Source organism: Stegodyphus dumicola, chromosome X2, assembly GCF_044657685.1.
Source record: "Stegodyphus dumicola isolate Sdum_Otavi_A_Nest chromosome X2, ASM4465768v1".
Classification (NCBI taxonomy): Eukaryota; Metazoa; Arthropoda; class Arachnida; order Araneae; family Eresidae; genus Stegodyphus; species Stegodyphus dumicola.
In genome coordinates, this window is record NC_140781.1 from 191,874,616 (window position 1) to 191,891,961 (window position 17,346).

General features: G+C 32.4%; 1 protein-coding gene across 4 annotated transcripts in view; it reads left to right on the forward strand.

Moving 5' to 3' along the window:
* Nucleotides 1–17,346, forward strand: part of LOC118183175 (uncharacterized) — a 228,045-nt gene that overhangs the window by 92,856 nt on the left and 117,843 nt on the right. Inside the window, exon 1 of one of the 4 annotated variants that reach the window (XM_035352619.2) lies at nt 14,984–15,224. The exons of the other annotated variants lie outside the window; for them this stretch is intronic. The gene's annotated coding sequence lies outside the window, so the exon portion shown is untranslated. Of the gene's footprint in view, nt 1–14,983; nt 15,225–17,346 lie in introns of those variants that run through there. 4 annotated transcript variants of the gene reach the window in all.

Genomic DNA, 17,346 nt, shown 5'->3' on the forward strand with positions numbered 1-17,346 from the left:
TTCGGCAGCATTTTTCTAAAGAACTTCTGAGCATCAAATTCAGGCACCTTCAAATGCAGCATTATTCATGATTTCACTAATTTAAGAAAAACGAAGATACGTTCCTTAGTTTTGACGTCATTAATTTTAATGAACTTTGTTTTCAGCAACAAAACTCTTTCTTTTTTTCTTAATCTATTGCCTCAAACTTAGTCATACACTTCCTGAAGACGTACCAAAGCCTCAAAAATTGTATTTTTGATATCTGCAATTAATTTTCCCCCAAAGAGTAGAATTTTTTCATATCATGGTTTACTTTGCTTGTAGTATCACACGTACAAAAAAATCAGCGGAATTTTGTGCGCAGCATCCTAAAAGTACAGCTATTACTTTTCAGACCTCTTTAAGCATGCTATTCTCTGCTATAGAATGAGGTAAAAGTCCCGCGCTATAAGGATGTTATTAAAGTTAGATGAAATAGTTATTATAAACAAATACGCACATAAATATAGAACTAAATGAAAGTAAATAAATAAAATACCCGTTTCCAATATTAAAACACAATCTTTGTGCTGTACATACCGTCGAGACCTCTGATTAGATATTTTTTATGGTGGATGACGTTAACCCTATATTATATAGGGAAAGTTTCATGTTTTCCTGTGATTCATTCATGCAAATGTAATAAGCAAATGAAATTCAGACTGAATATTCTAAATCAGCACAGTAAAATTTACAAGAGTCATTAAAATATTTTTCTGCAACACAAACATTGTTTGTCAAGTATCTACAACAAACCTCATTATTTAATCTTTTTGTAGGGATTCTAAATTTAAGGTGCCCCTCCCCCCCAAAAAAAGAACTCGATTGATCCACATCCGAGATATTTTACGAAGCTATAGAAAATTTGGTCTTCGAAGCAACTATTTTCTATATTGCTTTTAACTTCAACCCATCTCCACTGTCAAAATTTGGCAATTCTCTCAATATCTGTCTCATTTCTGGCTCTAATTTTGAATAACGTCAATTCATTTTCTTCAAATTCATAGCTTCAATAAATTTAATTTGGTAATCAGGTTCTAGTGCATATTCTGCTCTGTGGTTATGAAATAAGCAGCCTATACGTCTCGGTAACGGAAATCGGCGTCAGTCGTTGTATTTTTAAAATTTTTTGAGGGGGGGGGGCAGAAAGAAATCCTTCTTAGACAGACTTTATAACCTTAAGCTTTCCAGATTAGATTACGCCCTTTCGACAGGACAGTGTTAGAAAATCATCCAAATCTTTATCCTTGGTTTACAAGCTTTAACGCGTTTCTGAATTCTTCATTTCTTATACCCAATGTTGAAACTATTGGGTGCATATCCAGAATGTGAAATATTCCAGTTAACCTATGCATCTAATGGATATTCCCGATCGAATCTCAGGTTTAAACCCGAAACTGAGGAGCTTCTCAGAAGCAATTTAACCCCCTCATTAAGCTCTTAAATCAGCTCATTAATTCCACAAATGGTTTGATGCTCACCAGTACATTGTATGCAAATGCTGAATTTATCGCGATTACTGCGAGAATTTCTAGATAATTACACGCTTCACATACACGATTATCACAGAGTAAATACTGAATTTGTTTTGCATCCTGTGCGATAGTAAGTTAAACGTTGATGGAAAGTTATTGTAGGTCTATCCTATGGACTTCCCTCATTCTGTTCTATTCAGAACTGTGGTGCTGTTAGAAACGCTGGTTTCTGAATTTCTCCTGTTTTTGCTTAAACTGCATTGAATGATTTATAAATTAACTAAAGTACCACGAAATGGATGTTCAGTCAAAAGTATCAAACTAAGTGATGCTGCCGCAACTCAATGGTTATTGGTAAAGAGTGCATTTCGAAAAATTAATTTGCTTCGAAAGACCGAATATCTTCCAAGGAAATTATTGCATTTTGTGAACATCCAAGTGAAATTTATTCAACTGTAAATACCATTGTAATGGGTTGTAGTTATTTAATTTTTTTAAATCTAAAACTTATTCGCAATTTTATTAAAAAGAGAGTGAGCAACATATAGCTGATTGATTTGTTTTGGGAGGAAATTTTAAAGTAATGTTTTCTTTATGTATTTACTATTACCTCTTTATAAGTGTCAGAAGATTTATTTACAATAGTCTCTGGAATGTTGCCTTTGGGCTGCTAAGTCAACTCTGATTTGCTGATATGTGTTTCCTCTTTTTTTATGTCCATGCGCTTTATTTAATAGCCTTGCGCCACTACAAAGGCCGGAAGTTGTGGCCATTTCATTATGGAAACACCTAATAGGTAGTCACCGTTGCCTCCTATGAAGGACGACAGTTGCAACTATGCCTTTTCCGGGACTCGAACCCGGGCCCATCGCGCTACGGCAGTCAGGGTCACTAACCACTATACCGGCTGAGCATCATATTTCGTCTTAAACAACGCATTTCTTGAAATTCCCAGTTAGGCGCAATTGATAATGGGGTCTTGCGACTTAATTGCGGTCGACAGTTTATGAGGATAATTCAAGACAAAGTGCGCGTTATGTAAGTACATAAAGTATGTTACATAATGTGCACGTTTGTCGTATAATTTCAGGAATGTTTACTATAAACTAATCTTTCTCCTGAAATAAAATGTCCAACAGTTTGATTCAAGTGAAATGCAAAATCGATTGTAAATAAAATAGCAGAAATATAATTTTATGTACTTGAAAGGGTAATAATTATGAAAAATTATTATTTCTATAGTTCACAAAGCTTCATCTTTATGAAAATTTGATTTTAAATTAAACATATTTTTAATGTTGGGGAAATCAATGAAATCTCCTAATTTTATCGTCATTTTAATGCTTATCAGTTTATCATTTCTGTTTTTTAATTATCCACTAACTGCCTTTAAAAGAACTTAATTCTTTTTTAAAAAAGGGGGAGGATTATAAAACGTATTGATGTTAGTTTAGTGTTTCAAGGTAATACAATTGATCGAAACAGGATGACTTTGAATGACTCCGTGAGAGACGTGTCACTATTGTATCCGTGCATTCGGTGTTCACTGACCTGAAACAAGTTGACCAAATTCACTATGTTAATGTATCATCGTTCATATGTTAAGACAATGAAATTTACGTTTCTTAAATGACAACAAGACCTTGAGCTGTAACGTGGGAAGTTTGGCACTGATCTGTTACTCGTGATATCGAAGATGAACCGGTTTTGATTCTCACTGATACCGGTATTGCCTTATCACAGCTTTATTTCTTAGTTTTATTTTAACATGTGTGTACGCGTGGTTGTATAATTTAACTAATACTCTAATGTTAAAATAAGATTGAAAAGGGGTCACTTTTCAATCTTATTTTAACATTAGAATATCAGAGCTTACTACAACCCTCTCAAGATATACATCCAGATAGTTTATTGGAGACTTCGTAAGACAGGCTGAAGTTTTATAAAAAGAATTCTTGGTTTGTATTGAATCCGAAGCTTTGGTTTGCGATAAAAATATATATTCTATACCCGAATTCAGTTGCTGAATGAGCTATTTACAGAGGATGCTTTTGTTCTGAACGCTTTTATCTTGCTGATCTAGAGAAAAAGGGGAATCGGAGAAACAGATAATTCACACAGAATTACTTTGTGCGATTGTATGGATCTCCAAGTATTTGGAGAAGCAGTCTGAGTACAAAGGATTTGGGGATGAGATTATTTATCTTAATACGTCTCTTTTTTGTTGTTATGCCAATTCTTACGTATATGCTTTCATTAATGAAGAATAACCCCTACACTGAAGACCATGTGGTAGACCCAGATGAGGTTATTACCTCCCGCCAACCTACATAAGTAAAGGGGTAATATTTTTGGTCCAGAAAAATCCATAATGAGTTTTCAGTGAACAACATGTGACTATTTTTAGAATGATGTTTATGTGTATGTGTGTGACGACGTTTTCATGCACTATAACTTCCACAAATTTCCATTTTCCGTATTTAAGCTTTCTAAAGAGTTGATTAGTTTTGGATCAAATTGGACAACCGGAAATGGTACTTACTTGAAGCTCGCAAGAACCTTTCTATACTATAGCGGGACTTAGCCAAAGAAAAGCGCATGAACTTGACGGCTCCGCTAAAGGGAAAAAAGAGCACTCACTTTTTTTACATTTCGCCAACCTATACGCATAGATAAGGGAGGTAATATTTTCCACTCAAAAATTCGGTAGCGAATTTTCAGTGAATAAGCACGAATTAAGTGTCCCTATACAGCACTACTTTTACAATGACTTCTTTTTCACTATTTTTGCAAGGACATCTACACGTGTGACAATGTTTTCATCCACGATAACTCTTACATGAAACTTCCAAAAATTTCTCGTTGCTGTACTTAAACGTTCTACTTTTATAAAAATAAATAAATAAATAGTTAATTAGATTTTGAGTAAAATTAGACAACCTACAACCAGAAGTGGTACTTTACTTGAAGGACATAACGGTTTTTAATGAAAAACTGTCTTAAAGATATAATCCGAGAAGCGACTAATTTAAGACTTTCATGCCAACGGGAACAACATAGTAAATTTTGGCTAAAATTAATTGATCGGAAGTGATAGTTTAATTGAAATTAACAGAGTTTCGCAAAAAATACATCATGAGGTTTTTGCTTTCAACGAAAAATTTCACGAAAACTGCGAGGATGCCTTTTATTCGATTTTTCATAGACAATTCACTGTCATATCCCAAATACATTTATCTATATGTATAAGGTAAAAATAAAATTCTTTATGCGTCCGCTTAAAAGTGGCTGTGATACTGTGGTACCGGTGAAAAACTTTTTTAACACAAGTAAAATAAAGTGCAATGAAAAGTTTAAATACAAAGTAAACTAAATTATCACTAGAATACTTAAAAATAAAAAGCGTATTTAAAACTCAAATCTAATTGGAAGTAATATGTTGATAAAAGTTAAGACAAGCTTTAAACATTTGAATAAAAATACATTTGTGATATAAGTCATAAGCAAAAATACCAAAAAAAAATTGCGTTAAATGGTAAATTAGCCCGATTCGAATCTCATTATTGACTCTTCAGGGGAAATACATAAGGATTTTCGAATCTAGCTAATTCCATATCGCGTTTCGTCAAAACAGAAAATTGAAACTGTATACGAAACTTTTTTATTAACTGAAAAAATAACTTAGACAAAACTTTAGTCTCAATTCTCTGTCTAATTTACAATTTTTGTCTAAGTTATTTTTTCAGTTAATAAAAAAAGTTTCGTGTACTCAATTCTCTGTCTAATTTACAATTTTTGTCTAAGTTATTTTTTCAGTTAATAAAAAGTTTCGTGTACAGTTTCAATTTTCTGTTTTGATGAGAGCGATATGGAATTATCTAGATTCGAAAATCATTATGTATTTGCCCTGAAGAGTCAATAATGAGATTCGAATTGGGCTAATTTACAATTTACCGCTTTTTTTTTTTTTTTTTTTTTTTTTTTTTGTATTTTTGCTTATGTCTTATATCACAATTGTATTTTTATTCATATGTTTAAAGCTTTTCTTAACTTTAATCAACATATTACTTCCAATCAGGTTTGAGTTTTAAATACGCTTTTTATTTGTAAGTATTATTCTAGTGATAATTTAGTTTATTTTGTATTTACACTTTTCATTGCACTTTATTTTACTTGTGTTAAAAAAGTTTTTCACCGGAACCACAGTATCTCAGCCACATTTAAGCTGAAGCATAAAGAATTTTCTTTTTACCTTGTTTTCTAATTTTTGCAGCTCAGTGCCCAAAATGCTTGACCACAAAGGTCTTTTTTAGTTTATTCTCCTTTCTTTAATTATCTATATGTATATATAGCTAAATGCAAAATAAAAATAATTCTAGTGTAACTTAAAAAGTTCTAAAATGAATTACATCTTATAAACTAAATTAATAATAATTAAATTATGAATTAACAAATATTAGTTCTAAGCCTTAACTTTCCCGTGCATTTCGTGTTCTACGTCTAAACAGTATTAACGGAAAAATCAACTAATGATGTGTATTTTATTAATTTTTTCATCTTTGTAAAAAATCATTTTTGAGATTTAATCCCCACTGGAATAAAACTCGATCCTTTTCCCCTTATTCTCATATTTCCTTTTAACTTGATAAACAAAGAGATTTTAAGCCGACTAATTTATTTTACGTCAAATGTCTTTCTTTTATTACGAAGACTTCAGATTTATTTCTTTTATTCATTAATTTATTATTTTTTATTTGCTTTGTATTTTTTACCTAGAAAATAACTGATTCTCAAGCAAAGCAACTTTAGAAAAAATTGTGTTCAGTGACTAATGAAGAGAATTTAATCTCCGTATGTAGTGAAAGTATTCTTTAAATGACTTTGCTTTGTTTCTGGCGGAGCAAATTTAATTGGCTAATTAACTATGCAATTTACGTCATACTGATGCGAATTCTTGTTCTTATAATTCATAGTTGTTCAATATTTTTCTTAATTTAAATTTATCTCAGGTGCATTAGCTGGAATAGAAAAAAAAAAAAAAAATGGCACTAATTCAAAATTTAATGACTAAGCCTTCCTGATAAATGTTATTTTATTCTAGATCTAAATTTTGACATGTGACAGAAGTTAAATTATGTTATTGAAAAAGTTATAAAAACTGATATTTAACTGAAATTAATAGAATCTGCTGTGTTATATGGGATTTTCTCCCTCCTCTCTGCATGCCTCCGTGGAGTAACAGTAACACACTCGGAGCGTATTCGTGAGGTACAGGTTCGAGTCCCGGCAAGGGCATTGCACATGACTCTACAGTGTAAAAACTTGTTTCATAAAGGCTTCCCTTTTTGTGTTTATGATTGTTTTGTTCCCCCAAAAATTAACTTTCTTCACAAAATTTAAATCATGAAAATTAAGAATCTTACTAAAAATTTTATAATTTAAACCCACACAAATTTGTAATAGTTTATCGTAGTGCCTTTCAATAAGATTCAGAAATTATTGTAAATAATGTGTAATTCTATCTTTTGACTTGCGATCTTCAATTTTGATTGATCATCCTGCTTACGGTAGCAGCTGTTCTTTCCTTGTCACCAGTTTGTTACAAAATAAAAAAGTGGTACATGTTTGAGAAATTCTTACGCAATAAAACATGGCCATAAGTTTAAAATATTAAAATTTAATAATTCCTATTTTAGGAATTAAAACGATTTTAAAAAATCGTTTTCAGGAAATATCGGTGCATAAGTTGATATACTGTTAAAATATGAAAAAGAGGCAAAAAATATGTCCGAATCTTTCGCTAATAAAGTTATAAAAACGTGTAACGTCTAATATACTTGCCTAGCATAGGCTACTACAAGACTTACTTGAAAGTCTGTTAGCGACTTTTCGCTATATAAGTAGTATTATATAATATATTTCGCTATATAAGTAGTATTATATAATTACAACAGATATTTCGTCACAGAGATGAGTACAACAGGAGAAGCGTGTAAAAGACCCTTTTATTCAACTCATTTATAGACGGCACGGTCTTTGTACTTACAAATTCACCATCCACTTGTGGCGATAAAACTAAAGACAAAATAAAAAATAAAATTTAAAAAAAAAAAAAAAAATCTGAAATATTTCAGATTTTAAATTACGTCCAAAAGGGCGTTTTAATTAACGTTTTGTGTGCTACCTTTATTTATAAAATATCATGTTCTTTGCACTTAAACCATACAATTTAGTTCAATAGCAATGTCGCAAAATAATTTTAAAATGAGCATATTTTTAGAATTTCCGATACACAGTTCGACGCGCTGGAGATAAAAAGGGTCCCCCCCCGGTAGATTGTTGCCATTGCTCGCTTTTAAATCGTTGAATTTGTTACTCAAAATTTCGTTAAAGTTTTACAAAATATGAAATCGGTAATAAAACAAATTCCAAATTTCAAATTTGGGATTTCAGATGCCCATATTCGCAGTAGGATTACGTCATTCAAAATTGGATGGCTCTAGATACCGTTGTTTTATCACAATGCGAGAAATATACTTACATTTATGCAGATTTTTCATTATTTAATTTCTTCATATATAATGCAGGACTCTAACATTTTGTGGCAACAGTTTGAAAAGTGAACCGACATTTATACGAGTCCGACGCAAAATGCCAAAACGAAAGTAATAGTCCTTCGGGACTCAAATCCCTTTGGACTAATAATGGTAAACTAAATGAAATTTTAAAATAGACTAGTAGTTCAAGACTACACAGTTTAATTTGACTTAGTAGGTTGACTCAGAAACCAGCTCGGCGCTAGAATTCGAGACACTTGCTCAGTGACTGACTATCAGCTCGCTAGACGATTCACACACTAACTGACTGCAGACCAGGCAGGGTTTATATAGCTTTCGGCTTGTGTTCGAGAACATTCTGGGCTAAACCGGTAAGAATTCGTTCCAGAAGGTTCTCCATCCGTCCATGGTATATCGCCAAATTTGTCACCAAATGAGCGATTTTTCGCTAAATGTGGCAACCCTGCCTTCCCTTGCCATTTTATGGCAACCCTAAAACTGCTTTGCGGATAAGCCATCTCACCGCGCCTGTACATTTCGTAACAATATTAACATGTTTTTATTAGATATTCATCATCCTATTTAAACAGTAATCATGCGTTCTAAATAGCTGTACCAATAATTAGATGCCAGTTGTAAATTTATTATTGGTCGGCCAAATTTTATTCAGTAATCCAGTGGTCTCAAACTGGCGGCCTACGGACTGCATGCGGCCTCCAAAGCAATTTTGAGCTGCTGGCGAAGATATTTTAAATCTGAAATTTTTGCACGGACAGTGTTGCAAAGATTTTAATTGGTAATCCGAGTTTGCATTATTTTCAATTCCATTTAATGCAAGCTTGAATAACGCACCAGAAAATATAGAAATTACTTACAATGTGATATAAATCTTTTTAAAGAAGCAAGATACAGATTTTTTTTAATTTTATTCGTACTTGTCAAAAAAATAAATACATTCAGTTGCGATTTTTTTGTGGTAAGACTAGTCGCTTTGTTTGGTTTATTTTTTTATGGCAAAGCAAGCTAGAACTATCTGCTACGGGAGGGCGCCCTTCGTGGAGGACTTTCTAAGGGAAACTGGCTCGTATCCACGTTTCACACGGGAAAAACCACTCGCTTTATTTGGGGATGCATTTATATGTAAACAGATTTTTCATCGTGGTTTAAAATTAATAAGAAAAGAACCATACTGAACGATGGGCATCTGCAACCCAATTAAGATAATTTCTAATAATTTCTTTCCAAGGCTGTAAATTATGCGCCGATATAAAAGAAATGGGCTACACTGTAATTATTTATTCCTAATTCAGTTATTTTTCCCACTTGGTAAACTTTCTCTGAAAACTTAGAACGCATTTATAATTTGTTCATTTTTATTTTAAATTGATATAAGTTATTTAAAATAATTAATGAAACATGTCAGAAATGTCAGTCTAAGAATTGAATATTTAGCTGTCAATATATTTGAATTACAAAGTGCAACCAACAAAAATATCTTACAGGCCCCAAACTTCAGATTTCTGGTGGAATATAAATATCAGTTTGAATCTTTCCCTTTTGCAGTATTATTCTTATTGTTTATGCTTGTTTGATAAGTATTAAATAAGTAAACTGTAAAATATTTTTTATTTTGTTAATGAAATTTTTTCATATTGTTAAAAAAAAGTTCTGGCACGTCAGTTGCTTTCATATCGAGTGCTCGGCCCACATGCAATCCGAGTCTGAGACCACTGCAATTCTCCACTGCCGAGTGGCTAAAGCCAGGAAACATTGTTAGTTCGTCCCGAATTCTGTTCCCTAAACAGGTTCTGAATTGTGTTCTGAACTTATTGGTTGTATGGGGTTTTCTTGGCATTCGTAATGTAAACATGGCTTTAATTATCCTTAGAAAGTCCTTCACCAAATTGTATTTTCCCCTCGGCAAAAAGTTTTAGTATTCTTTGCCATTATCAAACGATCTAATCCAATCCAATCCAATCCAGTATACAGTTCAGAAATATGTTTTAGAAATACGATACGTCTGTAGTTTCAAAATCTTCAATACAACTTCTTCAGAACTTCTTATATTAATCAGAAGCAATAATTTTTAATTTCGCTATCAGCTAACGTAAGTAAATAAATTTAAATTTCGCTAACAGTGTCAGCTGCCACAAAAAAAAAAAAAAAAAAAAGAGAGAAAAAGTAATCACATTCTCACTAAGACGTTATAAAAAGACGTTTCATTTTTATTATACATCTTTTATAGTTTATGGCTTTCTTGTTTTGGCGGAGCATATGTATTTTGTAGCTACAGATTTCTGTTTTCTGTAGGCATATTTAAATTTACTTAAATGAGCAGAAAGGCGTTTTCGTGCGTGTGCATATGATGAAGACCTTAGAGCTGAATATGCTGCGAAAGAGAATATGTAAAATATATTTTAGACTAAAATACTGGCCATACGGCGCCATATGAAATGCTTGCTGAATGAATAAGCAATCCAGCAGTAGTTTCGAGAAACTAACGGGTCGAATTTTGCTGTCGAACATGATAAATCAGCGTCTTTAAATTTATATTTCTGAATTTGAAAATGCGAGTATATTAAGGCACATTCATGCTACCGCCCTTCGCCCCCTCCCCCCAAAAATGTCATTAAAAAAAACAAGCCTACCGCCCTTCACCCCCTCCCCCCAAAATTGTCATTAAAAAAAAACAAGCCTACCGCCCTTCGCCCCCCCCCCAAAAATGTCATTAAAAAAAGAACAAGCCAAGCACTATTGGTTTTTGGTTCAACATTATAAGGAAATAACGACTAGTTCTCAAGAGCTACTAGACTCGAATACTAATGAGCGGTAGTTACTCTTCCAAGGCCTCAATTACCGCCTTTTTTAGAAGGTTAAGGTCGAAAAGTACTGGGTCGCATGTTTGAAATAAATTAACAAAAAAAAAAGCATTATACTTTTTCTTCTTGTGTCTTCTTCCTTTCTCTGTCAGTGATTTATTACAAGTAGCTGGTTTATTTTACTATGATTACATTTATTATTCAGAAAGTCTTCGAAAAAATTCTAAGAGTATTTTTTTTTTTTTTTTTTCCTATACCGCTTGGAGAGAAAAAAAATGTTATATGCGAGAAAGAAAGAAATGTTATATGCGAGGAGAAACGCTGTAGTTGCATTAAAAATCGTATTTTAAAATTATTTTACTTTTTTCATTACATATTTTGTAGTTGCTTTCAGTAATTTACATTCATATTACAAGAATCCACTTTCTTCATGATATTCGCATATTCAATATATTAGATACATACTATATCTCAACTATATAATGGCGGACTTATGAAATGATGAGCCCACTTCACCTGAACTTCAAGGGTCCTTCATCTTGACATAGGCATTTTATTATTTCTGTAATCGAGATATTAATTTGAAACGCCTTGGAATGTGAGGCCTTTTGTGATTATGACTCACGTGGCCCCCATAAATCCACTTCTGCACCTGTATCGTGTATTATTTTTAGTGTTTTTATACAGCAAATTCATGCTTACAGTATTTCTGAAACTCTCGATAACGTTAATCTCGATTTTTCTCCGGTGAGAAGGAATATTTATTGTAACACAAAACAGTTGGAATACTTCCCATTTTCCTCACAGATTTATTTGCCAAAACGTAGTACACTTCTGGGCATCCATTTAAATGGAAGCAACTGAGGAGTAGTTCTACTTGACAAATGGTGACATGAATCTTGCATGTTGCTGAAACAAAACCAGCACGTGACTTATTCTATTGCTACTTAAGAGTCTAGCGATTTACAAAAAAGTTGATTGATTGCAAAAAGGTTGAATGATTCAGCTATTCAGAGTCAGGTAAAGCAGCAAAAAGTGTGAAGTATCGGGTCAGTCCATAAGTTCGTGCATATTAAGAGTATGCGTGGAATTCACTATGACGCATTTATTAAAACAATACAATTTTGAACCTATTGAAACTTGTCATCGTTTGACTAACATATTATTCAGTTCATCACCAACTTTCGTAAATATCGGACGTATTTTAGTACCCATAAAAGATGAATATAGATAATCAGTACAAACGTGCTGTGCTACATTTTTTATTTTCGTTGGGTAAATCTGCCAGGTTTGCAGCGATAAAAATTAATAGTGTACATGGTGAACACACTATTAGTGTAAGGACTGCCCAGAAATGGTTTAAAATATTTAAAGTTGGAAAAAGCAGCATTGAGGATGAACCCTGTTCAGGACGTTTTAAACCGTTAGAATCAAATCAAACGATTAATTCAGAAGTTTATAGTGAACAACTTTGCCGTCTAAACTCAGAATTGATCAAAAAATGTCCACGATTGGTGAATATCAAGAAAGTGTTGTTTCATCATGATAACGCTAGACCGCATACGATTCGAACAACGCTACAAAAAATTACTGAATTTAATTGGGAGCTTTTGCCACATCCTGCTTACTCCCCAGATATTGCCCCAAGTGATTTTCACTTTGTAGCTAGTTTTTGATGCTTTTGTGTCTTTATTATATTTTTTAATTTTGATTTTAATTTTTATGTATTGGTATATTATATATAGGCAATTTTAATTTTAATTTTTTATGTATAGGCATTTTATATATTGACATTTATAATCCATGTTTTTTGTAACTTCCTAATATATATATATATTTTTTTTTTCCGTCCATCTTTTTTTCATGTGAGTTAACTTTTCACATTACACAACGGTCAGATTAATTAATTTTTTTCGTGCAATAGCAAGTCTTCCAGCACTAAAATTTGGCAGTTTTATCGTGCTTTTACAGTTTTTCCAGTTTACCAGGCAAATTTCTTATTGTTTATGCAGTACTATGTTACAACATTTCGTGGAGCTACAGCTCCTGGTAACTTTTGAGCAAGGTTGCTGCAATGTTCCTACCTACTACTATTCTTTCAAATCTTTTTGCAGCATTATGCGCAAAAGTTTTTGAGACCAGATAGGTCTTTCGTCTAATTACCAGTTCGCTTTACATTTTCTTTTTCAATATATATGTATATATATATATATATGTATGTGTGTGTACTTCCGATTATATAATTAAATATATCTCAAGTGAGATTTGAACTTTTTTGACATGTAATTTTCTGTCTGTAGAACGTTAATAAAAGTCTGCTTCTGTAGTACTTAATCGTCCTTCTTCTTCCTTATAGTAAGATTTTTTTTGCCTGTTAAAATATCTTTCTTTCCAAGCTATTATTAAACATTTTATGGATAGAAAAGAGGTTTTGAACCATCGTAACCTAACGGTAAAGCCCACTGAACTTAGCTTTTGCATTTGAGATTCCGATTTGATCGACACAGAAGCAAGAGTTTTATCTGTCTAACTTTAATTTTTGCTTTTGAAACTAATGAAACTAAAAACAGCAAAAAAGTGTATTATATTTCTTTCAAACTGAAATTCTGTGTCCCGCCGCTTTCTTGCAGACACTTTAAACTTGCTCTTAATAGACAGCTGGTATCAACAACGAGGAGATCGAATGTCAGTTAAACATTTTAAAGTGACTCAGTATTCAAAGTTTAAGTTTCAAGTCTACTTCTCATTAGTTTTTATATGCAGAGTAACTATGTGTAACGGCAAACCCAAATGGCAATGTGTGTAAGTGTGTAATCCAGGCAATGTCTTTGTTGAAGAGAAAGAAGAAAAAAGGCAGGTAGAAAGAACAGTGGGTTGTCGGTTGGAGGACTGGTTATTAATACGAAGGGGGTGGGAATATTAAGATTACCGTAATTAAGCGATCAGATTGCTGGATTTATTGAAGATCAGTTCGTGTCTATATAAGCGAAACTTCATAATATATTTTTTACAATATATTATGTGTTTATGCCCTTATACAATGTAACTCAAATAGTTTGTTTATAAAAGTTTAATAATTTGTTTATAAAATTTATAAACGACCGATAAATTTCAAGCCTTCTACATCACTGTTACATTTTGCTTGCTTCAGCGCACAGGATTTTGCCGTAGGTACTGTAAATGTTTCGTGGCTTTTATCCTGTGTACCACAAATACGAGTCAGTTTTCTTTGGAAAGTCATCTGTAAAGGCACCCTTTCTTCTAATAGATAGTCTTCGAGTACTGAGCCATAACTCAACATGCTAACATTACCGTAAAATTCGAATGTATCGAAAGTTGTGTAAATAGTTATTACATTATTTACTCATACACGGAATTGTATGCCTCATATTTTATTTCCTGGTTGGGAAAATTATTTCTAAATAAGAGGGTTTTTAAAGCTATTTTTTAACCAGTGAAAATAATAAATTTTAGGGAAAAAAATTTTAACTTCTTTTTGTAAAACTTTAAAACTGTTTTTAAACTTTAACTGTTCTTAAATTTCTTTTTGTAAGCAAAACAATGCTTCTTATTTAAGATATTTGAAATTTTGTTAAATGCAGTTAATTCATGAAACATAAATTTCATTAAAAAACTATAAGATCTTTACGGCTTTGTCATCTAAAATTAATGTTGGGCAATTTAGGCTTCCATGTAGTTCGGTCTTTCACACGTACTATCTGTAGATACGTGCGTTTTGCTTGAGTGAATTCATACTAGTCCTGATTTTGTGGCATTATTTTGCGTATTTATCGATGCTTCGACCCTTAATGTCAAACAAATTTTAAATATGTTTGTTTGCAATTCAGTTTTCTAGCTTTTAAAAAGGCGTCGTGAACTAATGCCATAGCTATATAAAAATCCGTTTCTAAAACCTATTTTCAGATGCATTCTTACCACGTAAGAAGAATCGCAGCTGCTTGCTCGCGCGTCATCTTGTCTTTTGGAGGAGACTTCTCAATTTGTCCGCGGTCCCTACCATCCGTAATTCGCGAGTGATTCATGCAATCCGTTTTCTTTGCTACCTTTTGCTGCTGCAGTCAGTGTGTACAAGAGAGCGAAGCAAGAGAGAATTGTTGGTATTACAGGTGATGGGGGGATGAGTTAGAGCTTAGTCTTGCATGACTCACATGGCTACGGATAGCTGGCAAACTTCACGACGGACTCTCAGATGCCGAAGTTTCGTCTTTTCGAATTAACAGCATGCAGAAATTGGGATTCCAGCATGCTTAGAGTTGCGTAACGAACACAGAATTTGCCGACTTTGTTTTTTTCTTAAGTTTCCTCTTATATACCAAAGGCTTGGTTTAAAGGTAAGCTAAATTTTTAGTGAATTTTGATCTGTGAGGTATCCCATATATGCTGTTTGATACCCTGATACCTTTTAATGAAAAATTTTATAGCGCACTTGCATTTAGAGTACAGTTAAAATATAAATTTTGTGTAAACTTAAGAATTAGCGGAAAATTTTGAGTGTTTATTCATATGTTACGTATCTCAACCTTTATAAAGTATTAGATTGTTATTTGTTTTGCAAATAAAGTGAATTTCACATGCATATTCATATGCATATGAATTTGTGAATTACGCATGCATGTTTCAAAGCAATTAACTAATAAAATACTAAATTATTGCATTTCTAATATTATATTGAAACTTTGTCGGTCTAAAGCAAAAATGAACGGCAGCATAAAATGCATATCTGTGTATTTGTCTTTCTGTTTAAACATTATGATACAAAGATAATCTTACTCTTACTCCTCCGTTAAAGATGAAAAATAATGTAGAAAGTAAATAATTGCGTCGCTAATGGCGATTCGATTTTATCAATAAACCTGAATGATAAGTTCATTTTTAAAGCTGTTGGTAAACAAAGTTTACCAGCAAAATTAGTGCCTTTGTATTAATTTGCTAGAACAAAAAGAAGCTCTGACGAGATGTATCTTTTATATCACTTTAGTTATTCTTACTTGTTGAATTGAACATGTGCATTAATGCATATCTGTATGCTTTAATGCACATGAACAAGTGCTTTATTTCAATAGTTAAGCGCGTAATTTTGCATTAGATTCAACGCAAATGAGAAATTTACATTTCACTGACATAAGCACCAAAGTTTTAGCGGTATGTTTTATAAAGGAAAATTACAGAATAGAAGCATAATTCTTTAAGCACAAAACGTATCTTTATTTTAAATGTTACCTACCAAATACAAGTAACATTTAAAATCCAAATAGAGACTAAGTGTTCCAACGTTCAAGTTGTGGGGTGGAAATATCAGGGATTATAATTTAGCTCCACAAGTGTTGGGATATTTTTGTAAGTTTTATAGTAGCATGCAGCACTCGTTCATAGTTTCTAAATAATTTATTAATTAAAATACATTTCGTTTGTAATGCGATTTCTTTATAAATAGTCTGGTGAGGAAGAATTAGAAATTAATTCTATCATTTTTAAATATTTTGATTCTAAACGCATTCAGTGTTTAAAGTTGAATTCCTTAGAAATACTATCTTCTTCAAAAATGAATATAGAAAAATCTAGTGTTTATGTCTCTAATTCTTTTTTTGCAGCATTCGTAGTTAAGTAAACAAAATATATTATTTTTTATTCAGTCCTGATCGGAGTTTTTATTAAAATGCTGCATACCAAGCAAACAAGGATAATTTTGTTATCCAAGGAACAATTAATTTTAATGATTTTTTTATTGCAAACAAGGCTAATTAAGTTAGTAATCATCTTACTTTTTCAGAATACGTGCAAACTGAATCCTAATAAAAATTTCCCAAATTTTTGCGATTAAATTTCAATCTGTACTCTTAAGTCTGAAAAATATGTGCAGCTCAGTTTTTTTTTTTTTTCGTGGTGGTAGTGGTGGGGGGAAGGATATCTGTCTAACGTCGTATGCGTTCGACAGTTATGCTTGAAGTAAATTTTAGAGATTTATCAGCTTTATCTTCTAGTCTTCTTCCTCTTTGTTATCTCGTGTCAGCGTCACGCTGTGTTAACTCCGCTGTACCTGATTAAGATCTAGCTTTCGTCGCCCATTCTTTCATCCCATTTTATGAATGGTAAGGAATGGATTCATGTATCAGAGATGAATGAATGAAAGTTACGGTAAAAATGTAGATGGATGAGAGAACTCTTTTATTTTTCCATACCCCAAAAAGTAGGAAGCTGAAAATGTTCGTTTTATCAAAAGCAGGCAGTGTGCGGAGTTATCTGAACTAACTGTTTTTAATGATTTTTTTATTGCAGTACAAGCTTGCATTTTTCGTACTTACTGTTATTTAATTTAAGCACGTTTAAGACCTGAAGGTGATTCTTATGTCTGCACATAAGAACATAATAGTGTAAATTAACTAATGCAAAATTGTGCTATACAATTTATTTCACCGATGTTGGTAGCGTGCATGAATCTGCACAGTTTTAGTT